The sequence below is a fragment of the Lutra lutra genome, chromosome 7 (genome assembly GCF_902655055.1).
Source record: "Lutra lutra chromosome 7, mLutLut1.2, whole genome shotgun sequence".
Lineage (NCBI taxonomy): Eukaryota > Metazoa > Chordata > Mammalia > Carnivora > Mustelidae > Lutra > Lutra lutra.
The window spans coordinates 68,958,106-68,982,313 of NC_062284.1; the positions used below are offsets into that span (position 1 = coordinate 68,958,106).

Below are 24,208 nucleotides of genomic sequence, written 5' to 3' on the forward strand. Positions count from 1 at the left end.
AAAGTGCTCCATATCACTCGGGTTTCAGGGAAATACAAATCAAAACCACCATGAGATATCACCTCACACCAGTCAGAATGGCTAAAATGAACAAGTCAGGAAATGACAGATGCTGGCGAGGATGCGGAGAAAGGGGAACCCTCCTACACTGTTGGTGGGAATGCAAGCTGGTGCAACCACTCTGGAAAATAGCATGGAGGTTCCTCAAAATGTTGAAAATAGAACTACCCTATGACCCTGCAATTGCACTTCTGGGTATTTACCCTAAAGATACAAACGTAGTGATCCGAAGGGGCACATGCACCCGAATGTTTATAGCAGCAATGTCTACAATAGCCAAACTATGGAAAGAACCTAGATGTCCATCTACAGACGAATGGATAAAGAAGATGTGGTATATATACACAATGGAATACTATGCAGCCATCAAAAGAAATGAAATCTTGCCATTTGCGACGACGTGGATGGAACTAGAGGGTATCATGCTTAGCGAAATAAGTCAATCGGAGAAAGACAACTATCATATGAGCTCCCTGATATGAGGGAGAGGAGATGCAACATGGGGGGTTGAGGGGGTAGGAGAAGAGTAAATGAAACAAGATGGGATTGGGAGGGAGACAAACCATAAGTGATTCTTAATCTCACAAAACAAACTGAGGGTTGATGGGGGGAGGGGGTTGGGAGAGGGGGGTGGGGTTATGGATATTGGGGAGGGTATGTGCTATGGTGAGTGTTGTGAAGTGTGTAAACCTGGCGATTCGCAGACCTGTACCCCTGGGGATAAAAATATATGTTTATAAAGCTGTAAAAAAAAAAAAAAAAAAAAAAGAAAGGATGAATACCCAAGTTTTGTAGCAACATGGTCGGGACTGGAAGAGATTATGCTGAGTGAAATAAGTCGTGCAGAGAGAGTCAATTATCATATGGTTTCACTTATTTGTGGAGCATAACAGATAGAATGGAGGACAAGGGGAGATGGAGAGGAGAAGGGAGTTGAGGGAAATTGGAAGGGGAGGTGAACCATGAGAGACTATGGACTCTGAAAAACGATCTGAGAATTTTGAAGGGGTGGGGGGTGGGAGGTTGGGGGCACCAGGTGGTGGGTATTGTAGAGGGCACGGATTGCATGGAGCACTGGGTGTGGTGCAAAAATAATGAATACTGTTATGCTGAAAAAATAAAAAAATTTAAAAAAAAAATAGCTAAAATGGTAAATGGTATATATTCCCACTAGGTAATATTACCTGACCAAGGCTTAATTTTTAATCTTCATTATGTAGCATATACACTGTCAGAACACTAGATGTTCCATTTTCTTAAAAAACCTTATTTTCCCTTTCAAAATCTTACTTTTTAGAAATGTCCCTGTTTGAAATCTAGAGTTTCTCAATGATCACCTCAATTTGTCCTCACAACACTCCAATGAATTATGTTAATGGAATTTTGATTAAATATCTGAGCACTTGAGAGAAATGTTTTTCCCAATTTACTCACCCTCTTACCTTATCTTCCAACTTTGTACATATTTCATCAAAATGAAGAGATGGAAATTTTTATACTTAATATGAAGCCATGCAGGTTTTCTAACCAGAACAAATAGTGCCATGTTTCTCAAATCAGGTAAGTCTAGCTCTACTGCCAACACAGCTAAGAGAGCCAACAAATTACCATTTTAGGTCAACAGATAAACCACCTATAACAACCAGGATACCTGATCCAATGATTTCATTCAACAAGGGCAAATACTTTACTAGCCACTTTGTGTTCACACAAAGATGAACAAAATGTGATTGCTACTCATGAGAAACTTCTGTGCTGGAAAGAGTCAGACATGCAGATGAGAGGATTCTACAATAAAAGGTGGAAAAAAGGCTCCGTTATTGAGAATGGGACCACCAAGCAGATTTAGCCCCTTGTGTCAATTCAATCTAATCACAATGAAATGAATTAATTAAGATTTCATCAATTCCCTGAAATTTAGCTATTACAAGAGTTTCAGGAGTTTTTTGTTTGCTTGCTTTTAATGCCAAGAAAGGAAGGTTGAGCTGACTAAAATATCAAACCAAGCCTTGGTATCAGCCTGAACAGCAGAGAGGTAACTCTGGCCTAAAATTATGATTTGGACACATATAACAAAAAAGAAAACCAGAACAAAGTATTCCCTGATTTTGTAAATGCTTTCTTGAGCAATCCACCTGTTGTGAGCAGACTAGAGGCCAATTGAACCTACTGAAGAAACATCTCTTTGAGAGGGGCCCTTGAGTGTATGTTATGCACTAAAGCATGACAATTGCAGAGGTACAAATCATGCAATGTCATACATATTACCTAACTGCTTTAAACTTTAGCTTCCTGAGCAACCTAAGTATCCATCAATAGATGAATGTATAAAGATGTGTGTGTATATGTGTGTATGTATATATATAATATAGGTTATATATTATATATATTATAATACTACTCAGCCATAAAAAAGAATAAAATTTTGCCATTTCCAACAACATGGACAGACCTAGGTGTTATGATAAGTGAAATAAGTCAGACAGAGAAGGACACATACTGTATGATTTCACTGATAGAAATGTGGAATCTTAAAAAAAAAAAAAAAATGAAGAGGCAAAACAAAGTGAAGAGGCAAAACAAAACACAAACAGACTCATAAATACAAACTACAAACTGGTGGCTGCTGGGGGTGGAGGAGTATGCACAAAATAGGTGAAGGTGATTAAGAGGTACAAACTTCTAGTTATAAAATAAGTAAGTCGGGGCACCTGGGTGGCTCAGTGGGTTAAGGCCTCTGCCTTCGGCTCAAGTCTTGGTCTCAGGGTCCTGGGATTGAACCCTGCACCAGGCTCTCTGCTCAGCAGGTAGCCTGCTTCCTCCTCTCTCTCTACCTGCTTCTCTGCCTATTTGTGATCTCCGTCTGTCAAGTAAGTAAATTTTTGAAAAAATCAAAAAAATAAAATAAGTCATGAAAATGTACTGTACAGGATAGGGAATACAGTCAATAACATTGTAATAACTTTGTATGGTGATAGATGATGACTAGAGTTACAGTAGTGATTATTTCTTTGTGTATACAAATGTTGAATCTCTGTTATGTATCTAAAACTAATATAATATCATTTAGAATGTCAACTACAGTTCAATAAAAAAATAAAATAACTGTTAGCTTCCTGGTGGTAAAACTGGGAAAATTAAAACCCACTTCTCAAGCTATTCATGAAGATTTAATGAAATATTCACTAAATGAATATTAAAATCATAAAAGAACAAGTGTATGTGTAAGTTACATGTAGTGATATAACAAGAAAAATACATAACCCAAAGCCTGTAATACAATTATTGCCCAGCAAAGGTCAATGTCCTTCCTGCTCTCTCCAGAATCTTCTCAAATGGCTACCACATTTCTTTCATTAGAAGAGAAGGAAGACCTCTGAGTTCTGAGCTATTCCACCTCTCCAGTTCTTTCCGTCCTGATACAACCATCTGCCTTCTCCTCTTCTCTCTGAGACAGTAGTTCCCAGGAATATTCTTTCTATACACCATAAAACAGCACAAGAAACAGACAGCTTTAAGTGATTGATGAAATCAATCAGGAAAAACTGCAGTTTTAGTATTTCCTTCCTGCACCCCCAGAGGATTATTTAAGAACAAGGACAAGTTTCAGCCAGTGACAGAAGTACACTAAAAATGTTCCTGCCGACCACACCCTCTTCTCTTCAGTGCCTGAAACCTACTCACTTTCCATTCAGAAACAGTTTCACCAAAACTTGAAATCATACATACCTTTCTGGTCCTCAATATCTAGAAACAAAACAGAATTTTCCAAACTTTTCTGGTTTCATGTACTATCTGGCACTTTCTGTGGTGTGTTTGGTTAAAGTTCACCAAGAGAAGGCAAACCAACTCCTCCCCCAATCCCCAACAATGACTTCCTCTTGGTTAGCCTTTTGTGTAAGAAAGTAGGTTTCCTTACATTGGCCAACATAAACGATTGACCCATCGTTGGTGGTACCATTTCCTATGTGGGACTTTCCATCCTTAATGAAAAGACTAACAGTTGAGTTAGTTATTACTCAACCAACTCACAAAAAGAACAAAAAGAAAATCAGAAAATGCAAGAAGACATTTCTTTAGAAGTTAAGTCCTGGATAAGGATGTAGATTTAGGAACAGAAGAGTTTCCTGCTCACTGTTTACATTTCAGGAATTAAAAGTAAATTAAAAATAATATAAACATATCTCTACTTAAATTAAGCAGGTATAATTTCAAAAATTAAAAAAAATAGCTAAATTCCTGAGTCCTAAAAGTCACCTCTGGGTACCCGCTCCCCCTAATAATTTGGATTATCCCATAAGGGCTCTCCTGCATACCCCTTAGAATCCCAACATTCAAACACAAAGCACAACAGTGGGATCCAGAAAGTTTTTTGTTATCCAAGCCACTGCACCCAAGCCAGGTGATTTGCATTTAACTTGCCCTTTTAAATTCCTTCTGAACCATGTGTTCCAGAATTAGATGACCCAGCTCTAAACCAAACAGCCTAACTCCAAGCCAGACAATTGGTATCCCTAGTTATAAAAGTCATTCTAACAGTTCATTTCCAAATGATGAATGCTCCATACCCAAAAATGAATCCTGGCACTGACAATGGCACCAGTGAGAGAAACCCTTCCCTAAATGATGTTGCTCGCTATCAAGAAAGCAGTGTCTTCTTTGCATATAACAAGTGCCCAGGAAATATTTTAGGCTCCATTTTTTCATAGATTGGCATCATAAGAAGTCCTTATGACAATAGTAGGTGTCTACCAAAAAGGAGTAGATCTGCATCAGTGTCAGGGCTCCAATGGTTCTTGCTGTCTCAGACCCTTCAAGACAGAGGAGGAGCCAAATACTCAGAATCTTCTAACATTCACTCCAGCCCCACTTTCTCAACAGACTGTCATCCCAACAGAAGGAAGGGCCAGGGCCACAAGGTTTTAAAGAATCTCTTACCTTTATCTCTTCACCCTGTAGACCATCCTGTGCATCAATAGGTATGAAAACTCCCTGCCCCTTACATGTCTTTTGGAAAGGGAAGGGTCCAAGACCAAAGGAGTTCGGGCGCCTAATCAGGACTATCTCTAGAATATTTCATACTTTCATCACCATTTTCCAAGCCCCAGTTCTGCACTAATTCCTCTCCAAGGTGCTGGGATCAAGATAAGGACCTGATCCCTGCCCTAGCAAGAACTTTTCTAGTGGAAGGGAAATGAGTTGTCAGTAAGTCACTGTGATACAGTATGGTAAAAACTCTAACAGAGGTATCCCTGACCAAATACGCGTTGGAACTATTAGAGAAGGCATACTTATTTCTATGTGGTTGTGGAGGTATCACAGGAAAACCTCAGGATTTGAAGCTGAATCCTAAGAGATGAATAGAAGATGAAAAAGCAGGATCTGGTTAGTTCCACAAGCTAATAGTCCGTGAGAATAAATATTACTGATAGTTTTTATCTTCTCCTCTCAGCTACTACTCTATCCCGCCTAAGAGAATGGCAGCCCTCCACTACCACCTGAGTTTCCATTCCAAATGGCAGGGGTGAGTCAAAAACCCACATCCTACAGCATTTGTGAATGTGGAGGCCAAAAGGGAGTTCATCATCACTTCAGTACATCAGTAAAGGTACTTGCGAGGTCATAGCAGATCAAAAGCCAGGCAAGGGTTAGACAGGAATTGAGTTCTGAATGCGTCAAGTGCTGCCTTGGACACTCCACCTCTGAGGAAAGCATGCATTCTTTCCTAAGGTGCTACAACTGTGCTGTACAGTAGATTGTAAGAAAATCCACTCTACTATGAAGCTGGAAGACTGCACTGGGATGTGATACAGGAGGTGAAAGCACAAGATGGCAGGAGGGAGGCAAAACTGTCTCAGGTGGCTCCAGAATTACCCGGCCCTCTAGAGGTACTTCATATCTAATGAAGAGTAACAGATCCTATTAAAGGCTTTCTCTGAGTAAATGTTAATTCCAAATGAATAATTACAAAGTGTGCATCACTCCAGTTCTGGACACATCCTCACCAATGCGGAGCCACCTTTAGGTGGAACATGGTCCAATCTCAAGTGCTGGGACCTACGGTGCCTGAGTGGATGATGAAGCTATGTCTGGCGCATTCTCACATTCTTATGCATCCTTGGGTAAGGAAGAGGTTTCAGATTTTCCCTTACTGGTAAGCTAGTGTTTCATCTTGTATCCAGTCTATCAAGGGGAAGGGACATACATATCTTCCCAGAAAAGGAGGCGAGACATAGGGTTAAGTCATGCCAGAGACAGAGAGACAAAGGAAACAATGGATACAGACACCAGAATCCTGGTTTTTCCTACCTTGGATCCTAAGCTTCAGAGGGTGCTGACAATAGAAGCATCCAGAAAAATGTGGAGGCACCCAGGATGGTGGCCTGTTTCCTCCAGCTCTAAAGGGTGTCCTTGTCCACCAGAGCATCAAATTCAGGAAGGCTGGAAGCAATGGTAAGCAACGGAGGAAGAGGGTGACTCCAGACACTTGAGGCTGTGTTCCTGCCTCCTTGTGATTGACAAAAAGCAAGGCCCAGGTCAAGATGAAGAGATCTCCTTAAGCAAAGGGAAACCAGAAGACCTAGCATGGACACAAGGCTCCTACCTATCACAGAGCCAAATGAGTCCTCCATTTACCCAGATGCCTCCCATCTTGGAGAGGAACAGAGAGAGGAGAAGGATACCCAAAGGCCCTAAAGACTGAATAACCAAAAGGAGCTTATTTGAACTTAAAAAGACTGTGATACATAAGTTAGCTAGTTCAAGGTTTCTTTGGGGGGATTTTTAAATTTTTTTTATTATTTTTAGAGAGAGCAATGCACATGTGAGAGAGAGCACGGGGAGGGGCAGAGAGAGAAAGACTCTCAAGCACATTCCACACTGAATGTCTTGCCTGACATGGACTCGATCTCACAACCCCAAGATCATGACCTGACCCAAAATCAAGAGCCAGATGCTTAACTGACTTAGCCACACAGGTGCCCCTAGCTCAGGGTTTGTCAGAGGTTATTCTTCCCTACATAACCATGAGGCTGTGTGAGCTAATGAGAAAAAAACAAATTCTTTATAAAAAGTTAAACAGCCAAATTTTTAAGGCCTATGAGCAATAAAGTAAGTAAACTGTGAACCTGTTACATTCATTTCCATCACTGAAATGATGTATCATATAAGATATAAGAAGATATAAGAAGGTATATCTATGCAAGCCTTCTTCTTGTCACCTAAAAGAGTTAAACTCACCAAGAATGCTATATTGGTTTGCTAAGTCTGTAACAAAAAAATGAATACAAACTAGGTGGCTTAAAACTGAATTTTTTCCCCTCACAGTTCAGGATGATAGAAGTCTGAAATCAAGGTGTTGCCAAGATTGTCCATGAGTAACTCCAGAAGAACCCAATCTGTTTTATGCCTTTCTTCTAGTGTCTGGTAGCTGCTGACAATCCTTGATATTCCTTGGTTTGTAGACGCATCCCTCCACACTCTCCATGTCAGATGGTGTTTTTTGTGTGTCTCCTCTGTATCTTTGTGTCTTCACATGGCTTTCTTATAAAGATACCAGAGACTGAATTTAGTGCCCACTTTAATCCAGTGTCTCCCTGCTGAACAGAGAGCCTGATGCGGGGCTCGATCCCAGGACCCTGGGATCATGACCTGAGCTGAAGGCAGAGGCTTAACCCACTGAGCCACCCAGGCAAACCTCCAGTGTTTAACTTAATTAATCACATCTGGAAAGATACTATTTATGTATAAGGCTACATTCTAAGATTCTGGGTAAACATGAATTTAGGGGGCACACCCAGGACAAATATAATAGGAAGTTTTAATAGGCAGCCAGTATTGAAATTACAGGATAGAGTCTAGGAAGATTTTAATTTACTGCAAAGAAAGAGGTCTCCACTCTTTGGCCAGACTGGACATATTTTGCTTCTCTATACACATTAACATGCATGTTGGGGCATTTGTACACACTGTCCACTTGCCCTTCTCCACCTCTGTTTACATAGCTAAATTTTCTACATCTGCTATCTATCCTTCTAAAATTCATATGCTGACACCCCTACCTTCTCCTCACCCTCCCACCCCCCCACACACACACACCTCCAGGTGATGGTATCAAGAGGTAAGGCCTCTGGAGATAATTAGGATTAAATGAGATCAGGAGGATAAGGCCCTTACTGACAGGATTAGTGACCTTAGACACACTTTTGAGCTTTCTTCCCCTCAACTTTCTACCACATAAGGTGTTAATGAGATGACAGTAGTCTGGAAGAGGGCCTTCACCAGAACTCAACCATGCTGGTGCCCAATCTCAGACTTCCAGCCTCCAGAACTGTTCAGAGATAAACTTGTGCTGTTGTTAAGTCACTCAGTGTATGGTAATTTGTAACAGCAGCTCAAACACACTAAGGCAACATCTTTAAGGTTTTACCTGCATATCATTTCCCCTGGGAACCCCGTTTGGAGACTAAGAAATCTGGAACTGGAGGTGCCTGGGTGGCTCAGTGGGTTAAGACTTTGCCTTCGGCTCAGGTCATGATCTCAGGGTCCTGGGATCAAGTCCCGCATCAGGCTCTCTGCTCAGCGGGGAGCCTGCTTCCCCCTCTCTCTGCCTCTCTGCCTACTTGTGATCTCTGTCAAATAAATAAATAAAATCTTTAAAAAAAGAAAAGAAAAGAAAAGAAATCTGGAACTGCTCTGAGCTCCTGTAAGATGCTGCACTTCTGCATCGTGGCACATTACCTGCTGTAATCTCCACCTGTCCACTTGTCTGGGCTTTCAGTACCTGAGGATGGTAACTCAGTGTCCCACCCAGGGCCTAGCACAGGATATAAGAAAACACACCCCTGTGATGAGATTAGCTAGGCTCTGAGGAACATTGGGATTTTACAAGTCACTCAACCTCTTTGGGTCTCAGCTTCTTCATCTGAAACAATTTCAGACTAATAATGTCCAACATTCCATAAAAATAATGATGGGCAGGAACTCCTAATAGCTAGACACAACTTACTATGTTCTAAGGGCTTTACATAGAGAAACTCAGTTATTTCTTACAACAATCCTGTGATGTAAGCCTTTTTGCAAATAAGGAATCAGAAAACAAACGTTAAGGAAATTTCATAAAGCTGCAGAGCTAGAAGGTGTCAGAACTGGAATTTGAACCTGGCAGTCTCATTCTAGAATCTATGTACCTAACCTATCTACTTTTTCTGCTTCTGTATGATGGCGCTTCCTTTCATTCTATATAGGAGCTGGTATGAATTTATTCACCCCCAGAGCCTAGATGTGTCTAATTCCCCACTGATATGCTAGAAATATAAATTCTAGCTCATTACAATTAGGTAAAGAAAGAGAATAGCATTCCAACACCTTATAATTTAATTTTTAAGATCAATATCTAAAAGCATTGGTGTATTTCAATAGTCTTTTCTTCAAAGTCTTAGTAATATTAGGACTAATACTAACAACACTTACATGTATAATTATCATTAATTATAATAAGGTTAGTAATAATCACACTATAATAGCGATTCAACAATTGGCCTATGGTTTGGCATCCAGGAAACTGACATGAAAATAGATGATTTTTTGACACTATTTAACATAGGCTCTTTCCAGAGTTGCATGATTTGCATAATAAAAAGCACAGAATCAACCATCCTAAACTTGTGTCAAAGACAAAGATTAATTATACATAGATTCTTATGTTAAAAAGTTGGAGTGTAATAGAAGAAATAAAGCATGACAAATTATGCAATAAAAAGTGCCCCTATAAAGGTAAAATGGTAATTGTAATGGGAAAGAAAAAAGAGCAAGAAGAAAAAGGGCTCATGATCAGGTTAACTTTGGAGAACAGAAAGCATTTGCACTGGGCTGTGAAGAGCTGGTATGACTTATGTATACAACGAGGAGTGAAAGCCATTCAGGGAGTGAGAATTGCAGTAGCACCGTCAGAGAATCAAAAACAGAAGAGTATCTTCAAGGATCATCTAATGCTATGCATCAGTCTATCTTGCAAATGGGAGCATAAAAAAGGAGATAATGGAAAATAGAGAAAAACATGTTAGAGGTAAATTATAGCCTCTGACAATTATCTTGGCAACTGATAACAATAACATAAATTAAGTCAACATCAATGGGAATGGAGAAAAAAGTATAGATTCAAGAATATTCCCAAGATAGACGCAATAACATTTGGCAACAGGAGGGAAAGGAGAGGGCAAAAGTCAAAGATGATGCCAAGTTCTGAGCTCAGATGGCCGGAGGAATGTTGGAGACATTGAAAAAATTGGGGGCGGGGGAGAGGAAGCAAATTCTGGGTCATCTATGTGAGCTCCTTGCACCAGTCTCAGCTAGTACACCACCAAGGAAGAGGAGAGAATATCTCAAGTTCAATAGTCATTCTGTGACTCATGAGGTGTGACGGTAAAGTTATTTTCTACTCTTATAGCAGTAAAACAAAACCTACACATCATTAACCAGAACCTACTGAATGTCCAAGTAGGAGGTCTACAATGACTAAGTCTTAACTCAGAACCTTAAAATCTAACCTTAAAGAAAGTTTTAAAGGTTTTATGTTCCCATCCTTCAACTCTTAGCTGGTTAAAATTGGAAAGCTATATTTTCTCTTTTTGAGGCATAGTTGTGACATCCATTTCCAAACTATCTTAGTTTCATCTGCATTCAATATTTAGTGTGACAAATTCTCAACTTGTAAGTCAATCAAGGAGGCACTCTAAAGTTCATTTGGATTTTTCCTTCTATCAATATTCTGAAGAGTCTTTTCCTACTGCTAATAATCTTTAATCACTCCACCATCACTTGATGGTGTCACACTTCAGAAAACATTTAATTTTAACCCTGTTTCCATGAATCATTTCCACTGTGGTTTGTGGGAATCATTTGAATGCCCAGAACATTTGACATGTCACATCTGTCCATCAAGATCGCTTTGGGTAACCTTTGCAGTGCACACTTATCTAAGCTCCTAGACATTCTTTCAAATTTAAAACAAACTGGTCACAACTGTTAAATTTTACAAGTGTGGGGAGCAAACCGACTGAATATCCAAATGCAAGAATTCCACATATGATTTAATCTAGCCACACCGTAAGTAGATACTTCTGCTAAGTAATGAATTGGGGTCTACCTCCTAGACATTTTCATAGGTCATCATATTTGAAACCTGACATACATAAAACTGTAACTAAATACTGATGCCATTGGAGCAGAGCATTATAAAGAAAAATGTCCTAGGCTCCTCTTATATCTGACTAGGAAACATTTGGTCCAATTAGGGGAACACAGATGTAACTTCAAAGGGCCTCCAAAAAAGTGCAAATTCTCACTTATCTCCCCATGAATAAACTGTAAAGTCCCCAGACATTTAACAATTCTCTCATGTACATTTCAACAAAGGTGAAGCTGGGTGTTTTTTTTTTTTAATCCAACTTTGAGCATGGAGACTTTCTTCTTCTCAATTATTGATACAAGCATGGCATTTAAATGCGCACAACAAGTAGCAGCAAATCTGTTTGGATCTCCTGATTGTGTCAATTACTGTGATGCTAACCATGCCCATTCCATCCTGGAGTTTAAGTAAACAGGACCACCACTCTCTGCTCTTAGCCGAGGATTTATAGGGGCTGTGTGTCTGGCACTCAAGGAGATGTTGGCTTGCTCTCACCCACAATTACGTATACAACATTGTCATATAATTTTCAAAGACTTCAAAGCTCACAACCTTCTGTGAACTTGCTATCTGGGCATGTTTATTATGGCAAGGAATAAAGGGAGAAATGCTATGCAGAAACTTCAAATTAAAAGCACTTCAAACATGCATTCTGTATGTCTATAAAATCTCAAAATGTTCAGGAGAAAAATGAAAAAGGCCTACCAGTCTACCACCCATACAGGGGTAAAACCAGGCTGGAGCAAATGTGGCTTACATGTTGGTTTGGAAGAACTGTTTGACTTTTCCATGATTAAGATATTTTATCCTAATTGTTTCCTTTGCTAAATGAGTAGTGTTTAATTGGTAAGTAGGAACGAGTTCACTTCCTCCCCTCCTTTTTTGAAAGTGGCCAGATGTCTCATTTGGGGGAATTATCCTTGTGACATGGTACTGAGAATATAAAGGCCTGTGTGTCTAAAGAGGCTACCTCATGTGAGTATCAGTGTAGGGACTCTGAAGTCCAGCTTGCCTATAGGTGAAGCCTGGCTCTGCCACCTTATAGTTGAAAACCACTGGATAATTTCCCTATACGTCTCAGTTGTCATATCTGTAAAATGGAGGTTATAATAACAGAACCTACTTCATCAAGCTGGGAGGATGAAATAAAATAATATGTGCCTAGTACATGGAAAATACTCATTAAATATTATCTTATTATTATAATTGAAACATTAGACAGGAGAAATAAAAGTACTTCTTTTCAGCTGAGGGATTAACCTCTGAACAATCAATAAAAATTTTCTTGTTGGGGTTCTAAATTGTTTCCCCCATAGCTTTTGTTCATAGTTTACTGGAGCACTTAAAAAACTGACATTTCCCTCTACATCAGGCATTGTGCAAGAGGCTTCTCATAGTTATTACAGCCACAGAATCAAGCAATGTGTTAGCACTGAGACAATGTCAATCTTCCTTGAATACTTTCCCATTCATTCTCTCATGATATTCCATTCATTGAATAAGGACCTATCACACGCCAGCCAATGGGCTACACAAATACAATGCCCCAAATCCCTGACTCTTACCAATCAATGAGTCAACTTTTCTTTAAAAAGCAACATTTTGGGAGGCGCCTAGATTCCCTGTGTTATCCAGAATTCTCTGAGGACTCAACCCAAGGGATCACATGTTATGCATCTATCTTTCAGTACAGTGCTGGCTGAGGAGAGCCACTGTGTCCTTTAAATGCTGGCCATCATAGTGCGTCATCACGACTCTCGAGTAATCAATCACCAAGTGACATTTAAACACCTTGATTAACAGCCACATTTCCCTGCAGTTACTGGAAGCTTCTCAAACTGAATGTACCCTTGGGATAAGAGCTGAATCACTGTCTTTGAGGCCAACAATGCATATTGCCAGGATATGCCTAACAACTGGGGCACAGGAAAAGTCTCACCTGTGTCACTCCTCACTGTGAGGCATCTGTTGTCTCTCCCTCATTAACAATACTCACCTTGCTTCTCTTATGAAGTCACACACAGACCCGTATAGCCATATACAGGGTTAGACATGGGAGGAGTACCATCTTAGACACAAATGATAGTCAAAGAGGGGAGTGGACAGAATCCAACATTTATCAATTCCAGGCTTCCTAACTGCCACTTTAATGATCTTTCCACTGTACCACACCTGGTGATAAGATTTCAAGATTTTCTGCTCAGCTTCTCATTCACCAGAGTCCCACTGATCAACTCAATTAACATATTAACATATTAACATAATTAACAATTAACTCAATTAATATTTTGGTAAAAGCTGTGAGCACAGCCTGCCAACTGTAATGATCACCTCAGCATCGTTCTAGCAGCTGGCTGAGAAAATCTATCACATACACATCCTTCCACAATCTGTAAGCCACACTGGGACAGTCTCTCTCGTACGGTAGTAGTGAGAAGGTGGACTGACACAGCCTTTCTGGATCTCAGTCCATCAGTTTCTCAAATGCTTCATACATGTGCATACCTTGAGATTCAATTCTTCCATTGTTGGGAATGTACACTTAGAAATGATCAGAGATGCAACAAACATATGTGTACATGATTAGCAAGAGACAGAGCATCACTTGTCCAAACATAGATACATATAAAACTGAATGAAATATACTCGGTCATCAGTTAGTTACACTTGGACCTAAAAAGGTGTCAGATACTGAAATTGAAGGCACAATGCCAAGAATGAACCATCAAATCGAAGTGTATCTTGTAAAGTCAACGAAATTTCACTAACTGCAAATATCCCTTCAAGCCAGAAATTATAAATGATTTTAATAAAAAACATCCCTTTCTAATCACCTTTTATTGATCCTTTTCTCTTCTGCTGCTTTTATACCCACCCATACTGCCACCATCACCTCCAACTACCAAGAAGCCTGTCTGCATTATAAATCTTTTTTTTTTTTTTAAAGCAAATACAGGGTGCCTCAGTGGCTCAGTCGGTTAAATGTCTGCCTTCAGTTCAGGTCATAATCCTGGAGTCCTGGAATCGAGCCCTGCATGGGTTCCCTGCTCAGTGGTGAGTCTTCTTCTCCCTCCTCCTCTCCCTCCATTTTTGCCCCTCCTCACCACCTGTGCTCTCATGTTCATGTTCTCTCTTTCTCACTCTCTCTCAAATAAATAAAATCTTAAAAAAAAAAAGTCAAAGTACAGATAAACAGGACTTAATTGCTGCTATGGGGGAAATTGTGTGACTAAATAAGGTAATTAAATGTGTCCATTCTAACGGATGACTTGGAGTGACTTCAGTATATCAGACTGAATCTAATAGTTCCAGTACTAGGTAGTTTTGTCAAACATCTTACAAAACCTCAAATTCATACTTGAGAAAATCCACTGATTATCATAGACTCCACATATTGGGGGAAATAACTTCATTAACTATGTTCTGATTAAAGCTTTTTTGTCAGAAATCACATTTTATATGGACTCTGGGAGTTTATCTGCACAGCAGGATGTTTTCTGTTTAATACATAGAAATTAAACCTAGACAAGCACACTAGGTAACATCATAAAGAGAAGATAATACAACAGAAGGAAGAGATTACACACAGGGGTTCTGAGAGAGAGTACCTAGAAACATAAAATCAAGTTTCCACTGTCCAGGGCTGCTTTACCAGCCTCCTCCACCCTTAGGCTCTTCAATGTGGCCCCCATCTATAAGATCCAAGGACTAATCTAGTCCTTTTCTGATCCTGCACTTCTTTGTCTTACTGAAACTAAGCCTAAAGGCTCTTACATTTCTGCAGCATACTGTACACTTGTAACTCTTTAATTACTTGTAGTTTTCTGTTTAATGATGTGTCTTCTCCTTAAAACTCTACACTTCCTGAGAACAGAGATTGCATCTAGCTCATTCAGGATTTTATCCCCAGTGCCTAGCACAATGCCTAGCATATTGTTGGTGCTGGATGAATTTTGTACCCATGAGATTGTGATTTGTAATAAAAAAAAAAAATCTGACTTCATCCCTATATCTAACATAGAGCTTCTGAAATCCTTGGAATTTCCAAAATGGAGAGAGAAATGAAGGTGTCATCTTTAATGTTAATGAGGCAACTTTTGGAAAGCATTTAAGGATGGGACTAGTTGCCAGTGGAGTCAACCATGAGATTAGAAGGTTGGAGCTTTCAGTCTCACTGCCTGACCTCTAGGTACCTGAGAAGCCAGGTAACTTTCTCTCCCACACTCAGCCTCTCATGCAAGCCTCCACCTGAAACATACCCACTAAAAACCAGGAGCGGGGGCAAGGCTCCACCTTGTTCTCACCAGGGAATTGCCCCTCCTCAAGGGACAAAAGTGCAGTCCCTGAATGTCCTCAGGCTTCAGAATCATGCTGAATTCCTCCCTAATAGTTCCACTCTCCCCACTCCCTGCAGCTGAATCTTCCCCCAGATGAGGGCCCCATCCCTTCACAGGTTGCATCTACCTATGAGGTCCTGGTTCCCCTTTGTCTGGCCCCTCCTGGTCTGGCCTCTTTTCATACCAACAGAGCTCCAGTTCTGAGTGTGGGGAACTAAAAAGAGCTAACAGACCCTCAAAGTACCCCCAAATTCAAGACCTGAGACAGTGTAGAGAAAAATATTATGATGAGTTATCAAAGCAAACAAAGTTATGTTAAGTCACCCACTATAGACTGAACCGTCCTGAACTCCAATAAAAGGCCAATAAGAGCATTTAAAGCACAGCCTATTTGAGAACATGATTTATTCACAAATATGTGCTGAAATATTTTTAAACTTCACAAAGTTATATGCATGTTAAAACAATGCAAATTGAGAAAAGAAATTACCAATTACTACTTTGTCCAGGGAGGGACTCAGGAGAGAGGAATGACTGCTAGTTGTTCTTAGAGTAGCGGGAATGGCCTAATACTAGCAGCAGCTAGCCCTAATCTGTGTCCACTGCAGGCTAGTCATTGTACCAGTTACATAAGTTAGCTCAGATCATCACCATAAACTTGCAGAACAGGTGACATCCTTCTTTTAAAGATGAGAAAAGGGAGGTTAGTAGCTCTCCCCCATGTAACATAGCTTGTCAAGTGTGGAAGAAAGATCTAAACCAGTGTCCATCTGAGACTAAAGGCTACGCCTCAACTCAACTCCACACTGCTTTCAGAAGAGTTTGCTGCTGGGTGACATCACTCACCAAGAAGAAGGAACTTCTTCATAAGGTGGGAGTCACAGAAGAAAATGTCCACTCTATCCATCTGGCAGGAGTGGGAAGGTTGCTTACGATGACTGCAAGCCCCGAGTTGGGTGAATAAAAGGACTACCATTCGAGGGTATTGACAATACCTCAATAAAGCTATTCTAACACTGTTTTTTAAGTTACAATTTAGACCTACTAGCACAGGCTATAAAGAGCTTCTGCAGCCTTTTGAATTGGGCAGTGACCAAGAGAAGGGAATTCTTCATTGGAAACTGTGTGTAGAGCGGGATTGAACAAGGAGAGTAGAAGCAGCGCGCGCGGGCGCGCGTACACACACACACACACACACACACACACACACACAAAGTCCTTGTGGGCAGGATGAATGCAGACACTGAAAGAATAGGAAGGAACAGGAGAGGGTGAAGAAAGATGGGAACTATCGAGGGCAGGCAGAATGCAGCTGTGAGGAAAGAAGAGCATAAAGAGAGAAAGATTCTGATTAATGTGCAGGGAATTTGTAGGACCTCACTTAGAGTTATTGGGGCGAAGAGGAGAGGAAAGAAAGAATATAAAGACCAAGATAAAGTTGAGGCTGCAGTCAGCTGTTACAGATCATTTGATCTAAAAGCCTCGAAGGAAAATGAGAAGCGTTAGTAGCTGGTTGGAAAAATTAGTTTGGGGTTTTTTTTCTGGTGTAACTGAGAGTTTAAATATAACAGAAAGAGAACAAACAGGTAACAAAGATGAATACACTGAGACCTAACTGATCTCCAGGGCATCACCCAGGATGACCGTGACAACACCAGAGCAAGGTAAACACACAAGCTTCCAAGCCCACTGTGCGATGAGCCAAGCTGGGTCACTCCAGGTTCTGACTCCTGACTCTTCTAACCATTGGCCTTGGGACACTGGATAAGTCACTTACAATTCATTTCCTAATGTGTAATGTGGGAGCCATAATCATTTTCCTGTCTACCCAGCACTGTTCCCACTCAACACTAGGAGATCATTATATATTCCTTGCTTGACTCTTTTGTGGAGTAGTTATGAGGATATTAGATAAGAAAGTACATGGGACAATTTCAAGGTGCTATAAATGTCATTATTCAGTAAATGTTATTTACTACAGTAGATCAATAGTCATCATGTGTTACAGCCATAACGTGATTTCATTTATTCTAATTACTAAACTTCAAATATAACACCCTGTTCTCTGGGGGAAATTATTTCCATGTAAGTTTTAACATGTTTAGAGCAGTGGTTCCTAAATATCCACCTGAATAAATTGCCAGAGAATCAACAGGGGAACTTTTCAAAATATAGACATTTGCGGCCCCCTCCTGGAGATTCTGATTCTGTCCTGGAGACAGACTGGGGAATCTGTACTCAAGTTCCTGAGGTGATTCTAACATGCAGGCAGCTTTGGGAAGTACTAACTGAAAATGCTTTACAAAAGTATTGAGCTCTCTCAATTATTAGACTGTCCTCCAAAGAGCAAAAAGCCACCGGTATGTTCTAGAACTCTACCATGGTAGCACCTGTGGGTCAGATATCTCCATCCCACTCTCTGTGAGCCCTGAAATACTATTGCCCACACCTGCTCCCTGGGCCCACTTCATTGTTGTGTTTTTTTTTTAAGCTGCCTCCACCTACCCCAACCTTTGTGGTTCCCCCCTCCTTCCCAAGACCTTTTCTTCTTCCTGCTTTGTTGTCCCTGTAGATAAGGATTTCATTGGTCCCTTCCCTTTTAAGGGATGTTAACCAAGGATTAGGATGAAGGTGAAGGAAAACAAAAGGCAACAAACCTGGGGGAGATAAAGATTCTAGACTCTCCAAGATCTTACTGGCATGATGCTGGGCCATGGCTCTTGATTCCCATCAGAGAGTGAGGCGGGTGGCAACTTTGAGGGAAAAGAGCTGAGAGAAATGTTCTAAACCAAGAAAGTGGTGTTGGAGGATCCTGGGCTCACCTTACCCCACAGTCACACTGGATAGGCAGCCAGGTAGGGAACAACGTCTCTGATGGAAGAAAAAAAAAAAAAAACCACCTACAAACTGAGTGACCCCTTCACCTCAGACAGAAAAGACAAGACCCCACAGCAAAGCAGGTAGGAGAGGTTGAGCACCATCACACATTCACTCCCCCCACCCCTCATTGGCGAGAGGCACAATCCGGAGGGAACTCAAAACCCAGAGCTTCTCCCTGAGGAGTGAATGGTTTGGGTACTCTACATCAGGCACCCCAGCTTTTAAGACCTGCACCTAAAGGCAAGCCCCTAAAACACTGACCCTGAAAAGGCGCAGGACTTGACCCAGAAAACACACTAGCGTCTAATCGTCTGAGAGCCGCCCTTAAATAGCCACGCCCTCGGACTCACCTGCCGCTACTCCGCGCAGGGCTGTGAATAAGGCTCACGTGCTTTCAGCAGCCGGAGAGGCAGTCCTCTCATTTAGCACCATCTGGGGCCTGCTGGTTGGCCTGTGCTTCACCCCTGCTTTGCTGTAGCCAGTGGGTGCCATCTTCTTTTTTTTCAATGCTAGACATTTTTTGTCATTGTTCTTTTCCCTCACTCTTTTCTTGCAGGCGCTATCTAGATGCTCTCCTTCTGCTACTCCAGAATGTCAATATTTCCTGGGAGGGAGGTTTTGCACACATCTTCTTGCCTTAAAAGCAGCAAGAAAAAACAACCAATTACATACAAGGGAGCCCCCAAAGGACTATTAAAATATTTTCTAGCAGAAACTTTACAGGCCAGAAGGGAAGGGTACAATATACTCAAAGAAAAAAACTTCCTACCACAAATACTCCATCCAGCAAGTTATTCAGAATGGAAGGAGAGATGAAGATTTTTCCAGACAAACAAAAGCTAAAGGAGTTCATTGCCACTAAACTGGGCTTAGGAGAAATGTGAAAGGGACTTCTTTAAGCTGAAACGAAAAGTTGCTAATTGGTAACAAGAAAACACATGGACGTACAAATCTGACTGGTAAAAGTAAATATACAGTAAAGATAGTGGATGAATCACTTATGCAGCTAGTAGGAAAGCCTATAATATGATGTTGCTAGTAGAAAGACGAAGGAGGAAAAGAAAAGTGAAAGATTCTCAAATAATTCTAGCGAACGTGATGTTTGCATTCCGAGTTAGGTCATGTTTTCCTTCATTCCATCACGGAGGAATGCTATAATGGAAATGGCGTGATTTGCAAATATCCGTATTTCCTTACGTATTTCCCCCGTCATCCCTGTTATAACCCGGCCCAGTCCAGGACTATCATAAATCCATGCATGTACCTCAGCAGCCAGCTAGAAAGTGGGAGACAGCAAAAGAACAGGATGAAGAGCAGGGAATCCTGCAGCACCTGGCTTGCAGGTTCCGGGCTTCTTCCCACACCCCCAAATACGTAGCTTTTGGCAAGAAGACTGATTATAGACCTGCCAAGCTGCTGGGGTGAGCCCGCAAATGGAAGAAACTTAGTCTCTCTATCTTAACAGGACCATAAAATGCGACAACTGATATTGAATAGTATTTTTTGCAAGATCTGCTGAATTAACCAGGGGTATGGTGTTATCTCTATATTTTCTAGAAATAACTGCCAGTTCCTAATCTGAGAACAAATTTGGCTATTTAATTTACTTTTCAATTTTGTCTATTTCTTTACTTGTTTTTAAAATCAATATCAAAAAAATAAAATAAAATAAAATAAATATCAAACAAAATTGAACTGAAAATAGGATGGTTTTAATAAAGAAAGATTAACTGGATTTAGGTTTAAAAGCACATTTTACTGAATCCTAAAATTATTTTTAATATTTGCTGTTCATAGCATCTTATCTGATTCGAGATTATCTATATATACATCGATTCAGGGTCCGAGTCCCTTTGTTTTTTCTGGAATAAGATGAGATTACTGAGGGATAAACAGTGTTAAGAATTAGATTTTAAAAGTTAAATTAGAATGGTCTGAAGAGTAAATCCATTTAAAAGATTTCTGCAGAAGAGAGATTATACTTGGCCACCCTCTTTCCCAGTAGGTTTATCCCTGTCCCAGAACACTTAGGAGCCTTATTCCTGGGATGTTACTGCCATCTAGTGGAAACTTCACTAAATATGAAAAAAATGCTTTTTCTTTTTTCTTTTTGAATACTGTTTGTAGTAACAGAATGTGAAATAATTTGAACATGTGACATATCTATTTTTTTTAATTTTTTAATAAACATATAATGTGTTTTTATCCCCATGGGCATATCTATCTTTTTAAAACATATAGTGTATTATTTGTTTCCGGGGTACAGGTCTGTAATTCATCAGTCTTACACAATTCACAGCACTCAACATAGTACATACCTTGCCCAATGTCCATCACCCAGTCATCCCATCCCTCCCATTGCTTTCCTCTCCAGCAACCCTCAGTTTGCTTCCTGAGATTAAGAGTCTCTTACGATTTGTCTCCCTCTGGTTTTATCTTATTTCATTTTCCCCCACCCCATGATCCTCCATTTTGTTTCTCAAATTCCTCTTATCAGTGAGATCATATGATAATTGTTTTTCTCTGATTGATATATTTCACTTAGCATAATACCCTCTAGTTCCATCAACATCATTGTAAATGGCAAGATTTTTTTACTATGACTGCATAGTATTCTGTTTTATATATATATATATATATATATATATATATATATATATATACACATATATACATACCAGATCTTCATCTATTGATGGACATCTAGGCTCTTTCGATAGTTTGGCTGTTGTGGACATTTCTGGTATAAACATTGGGGTGCAGGTGCCCCCTTTGGATCACTACATTAGTATCTTTAGGGTAAATACCCAGTAGTGTGATTGCTGGGTCCTAGGGTAGCTCTATTTTCAATTTTTTGAGAAACCTTCATACTGTTTTCCAGAGTGGCTGCACCAGCTTGCATTCCCACCAACAAGGTAGGAGGGTTCCCCTTTCTCTGCATCCTCACCAGCATCTTCATTTCCTGACTGGTTAATTTTAGTTATTCTGACTGGTGTGAGGTGGTATCTCACTGCAGTTTTGATTTGTATTTCCCTGATGCCGAGTAATGTGGAGCACTTTTTCATGTATCTGTTGGCCAATTTGATGTCTTCTTTGCAGAAATGTCTGTTCATGTCTTCTGCCCACTTCTTGATTGGATTATTTGTTCATTGGGTGTTGAGTTTGATAAGTTCTTTATAGATTTTGGATACTAGCCCTTTATCTGATATGTCATTGGCAAATATCTTCTCCCATTCTGTTGTCTTTTGGTTTTGTTGACTGTTTCCTTTGCTGTGCAAAAGCTTTTGATCTTGATGAATTCCCAGTAGTTCATTTTTGCCCTTGCATCCTTGCCTTTGGCAATGTTTCTAGGAAGAAGTTGCTGCAGCTGAGGTCAAAGAGGTTGCTGCCAGTGTTCTCTTCAGGGATTTTGATAGATTCCTGTCTCAAATTGAGGTCTTTCATCCATTTTTTAGTCTTTTTTCATGTGTGATGTAAGGAAATGGTCTGGTTTCATTCTTCTGCATGTGGCTGTCCAATTTTCCCAACACCATTTGTTGAAGAAACTTCCTTTTTTTCCATTGGACATTCTTTCCTGCTTTGTTGAAGATTAGTTGACCATAGAGTTGAGGGCCCATTTCTGGGCTCTCTATTCTGTTCCGTTGATCTATGTGTCTGTTTTTGTGCCAGTAGCATAGTGTCTTGATGATTACAGCTTTGTAATAGAGCTTGAAGTCTGGAATTGTGATGCCACCAGCTTTGGTTTTCTTTTTCAACATTCCTCTGGCTATTTGGGGTCTTTTCTGGTTCCATATAAATTTTAGAATTATTTCTTCCTTTTTTTTTTTAAAGTTGATGGTATTTTGATAGGGATTGCATTAATGTGTAGATTGCTTTTGGTAGCATAGACATTTTCACAATATTTTTCTTCTAATCCATGATCATGAAATGTTTTTCCATTTCTTTGTGTCTTCCTCAATTCCTTCATGAGAACTCTATAGTTATCTGATACAGATTCTTTGCCTCTTTGGTTAAATTTATTCCTAGGTGTCTTACAGTTTACGGTGCAGTTGTAAATGGGATTGACTCCTTAATTTCTCTTTCTTCTTTCTTGTTTTTGGTCTATAGAAATACAACTGATTTCTGTGCATTGATTTTATGTCCTGACACTTCACTGAATTCCTGTGTAAGTTCTAACAGTTTTGGAGTGGAGTCTTTTTTGTTTTCCACATAAAATATCATATCATCTGCAAAGAGTGAGAGTTTGACTTCTTCGCTGATTCAGATGCTTTTTCTTTCTTTTTGTTGTCTGTGAGGCTAGGACTTCTAGCACTATGTTGAACAACAGTCATGAGTGTGGTCATTCCTGTCATGTTCCTGACCTTAGGAGGAAAGCTCTCAGTTTTTCCCCATTGAGAATGATATTCACAGTGGGTTTTTCACAGATAGCTTTGATGGTATTGAGGTTTGTACCCTCTATCCCTACACTGTGAAGAGCTTTGATCAAGAAAGGATGCTATTCTTTACCAACTGCTTTTTTAGCATCTATTAAGATTATCATATAGTTCTTGTTCTTTTATTAATGTATTGTATCACATTGATTGGTTTACAGATGTCGAACTAAACTTATAGCCCAGGAATAAATCCCACTTGGTTGTGGTGAATAATCCTTTTAATGTACTGTTGGATTCTATTGGTTAGTATTTTGGTGAGAATGTTTGCATCCATGCCCATCAGGGATATTGGTCTATAATTCTCCTTTTTTTAATTTTTACTTATTTTTTTAATTTATTTTCAGTGTTCCAGAATTCATTGTTTATGCACCACACACAGCGCTCTGTACAATACGTGCCCTTCATAATACCCACCACCAGGCTCGCCTGACCTCCCTCCCCCCTCCCCGCCCCTCCAAAACCCTCAGATTGTTTTTCAGAGTCCATAGTCTCTCATGGTTCCTCTCCCTCTCCAATTTCCCTCAACTCCCTTCTCCTGTAATTCTCCTTTTTGATGGGATCTTTGGTTTGGGGATCAAGGTAATGCTGGCCTCATAAATTGGGTTTGGAAGTTCTCCTTCCATTTCTATTTTTTGGGGCAGTTTAAGGAGAATAGGTATTAATTCTGCCTTAAATGTTTGGGAGAATTCCACTGGGAAGCCGTCTGGCCCTGGACTCTTGTTTGTTGGGAGATTTTTGATGACTGCTTTAATCTCCTTACTGGTTATGGGTCTGTTCAGGTTTTCTATTTCTTCCTGGTTCCATTTTAGCGTGTTTTTTTTTTTAAGATTTTATTTATTTATTTGACAGAGAGAGATCACAAGTAGGCAGAGAGGCAGGCAGAGAGAGAGGAAGGGAAGCAGGCTTCCTGCTGAGCAGCGAGCCCGATGCGGGACTCGATCCCAGGACTCTGGGATCATGACCTGAGCCGAAGGCAGCGGCTTAACCCACTGAGCCACCCAGGCGCCCCATTTTGGCAGTTTTAAATGTCTCTAGGAATGCATCCATTTCTTCCACATTGTCTAATTTGTTCGCATATAGTTGCTCATAATATGTTCTTATAATTGTATTTCTTTGGTGTTGGTTATAATCTCTCTTCTTTCATTCATGATTTTATTAATTTGGGTCCTTTCTCTTCTCTTTTCTTTTCTTTTCTCTTCTGATAAGTCTGGCCAGGGGGTTATCAATCTTATTAATTCTTTCAAAAAACCAGCTCCTAGTTCCATTGATCTGTTCTACTGTCCTTTTGGTTTCTATTTCATTAATTTCTG

At 40.1% G+C, this 24,208-nt stretch overlaps 1 protein-coding gene across 3 annotated transcripts in view; it reads right to left on the reverse strand.

The window, feature by feature from the left end:
• Window positions 1-18,934, reverse strand: part of ATP8B4 (ATPase phospholipid transporting 8B4 (putative)) — a 290,737-nt gene extending 271,803 nt beyond the window's left edge. The window contains exon 1 of one of the 3 annotated variants that reach the window (XM_047737429.1): window positions 18,816-18,934. The gene's annotated coding sequence lies outside the window, so the exon portion shown is untranslated. Of the gene's footprint in view, window positions 1-3,789; window positions 3,870-18,242; window positions 18,393-18,815 lie in introns of those variants that run through there. The other 2 variants (XM_047737432.1, XM_047737428.1) reach the window with 2 other exon arrangements.
• Window positions 18,935-24,208: the final 5,274 nt, after the last annotated feature.